Below are 1520 nucleotides of genomic sequence, written 5' to 3'. Positions count from 1 at the left end.
TGTTAACCACTGCTTTGGTTTGTCGATATAATGAGGCCATTCGTGAGATATTCCGGCGTTGGACTGGCGACTTCAGGAGGCGACGGACGTGTTCAATCGTTTTCCCCGTCTCGGAGGTATGCACAGCGAGGACCTTGATGCCGACATCGTATTTCGATGGTCGGGTACGCATAGCTAGAAGGCACTCGGAAACGGTCAGTGTCTTGGCTTGTTAGGATGGGGAGAGTGGATGACGGACCTAGGGGTTGGAGACGCCGGGATGCGATGTGAAGGATGGGATGCTGAGTGAATAAAATTGCCAAAAAAAAAAATGGTTCCGAAAGATCACGTCTCAGGTGTTTCGGGGTTTGGGGTTGACCTACTTGCCGGTCCGGATTAGCTGTGCTGCGCTGCGCGGCGCGGCTGTATTAGGGGGGGGGGAACGAAAAAATTGTGCGCCCATGACATGAATTTCCTGAATAGCTGTAGTTTATTTGAACAAGTCAGTTGTTTCCATCTCATAAGGCATGGTACTTTTCCCCAATCAACAGATCTTTCAAAAGTTGTTGATTTTAAGAACAGTGTTAGTCACATACAACTTATCCATGATTGACCATGGTAGGAATCAATTGATCCAAAGTCCTATGATTGACTCAAAGATTTCATTCAACTTTGCCTTAGCAACATCCTTTGTAAGGAAGCATTTGGATGTTGACAAGTTAAATCTTGGAGAAGCTTGGAGATCAAGGAGAAGAAGAGTCAGAAATTGTGACCATTTCAAGTGTCTTAACGGTATGATATCACACATCACAATTCGTGACAAAAAATCCATTAGCTTGTGCCCTTTCACTGCTCTGTATCTCCCATTCCCACCACCCTCCCTTAAAACACTTGCAGTGCTGTCAAGATACAGTGTATGCCTTGAAACATAGCTTCAGGCGTTTTCCTGGTCATCCTCCTTTGAGGGAATTGGCAAGCGCGGTATGTAAGTTACATACACATAAGGAATGAACGTGCCTCTCGAGTCTCACCTGTCACTGTGCGGCGGCTTGGCGCCAATGACCTATGTAGTAGTAGATAAAATGATTAAAATGTAAACATTGCGATATAACCTCTAACGCCTTGATGTAAATCAAAGTAGGTTGTGAGACGAGGTTTGGGTGGAATGTCCTCTCAGCAGCTGCGAATTCTTATTGCAATTCAACTTTCTGGACCAAACCTCGAAAAAATTCTAACAAACGTCACATATAACAAATTATTATTATTCAATGAAACAAACAAACATAAAATTCTAACAAACGTGTATCTTTTGTTTATAACATCTTCAGTGTATCTTCATCCATCATTTTCTCGTTATCAGTAGAGTTGAATCTACGTTAAACTTCATACAAGATACATCGCATCTTTTCTTTTGATAAAAAATTGAAAATTGAAAAAAAAAAACATTTTTTTGTATTTATTTATTTTTAAAAAAACCATTTTTTTGTATTTATTTATTTTTTTGAAAAAATGTAAAGGAAGATTCAATCAAAATAGACTAT

Source organism: Melampsora larici-populina (assembly GCF_000204055.1).
Source record: "Melampsora larici-populina 98AG31 unplaced genomic scaffold MELLAscaffold_42, whole genome shotgun sequence".
Taxonomy (NCBI): Eukaryota; Fungi; Basidiomycota; class Pucciniomycetes; order Pucciniales; family Melampsoraceae; genus Melampsora; species Melampsora laricis-populina.
The sequence above is the reverse complement of the archived record's forward strand: the minus strand, read 5'-3'. Positions refer to the sequence as shown.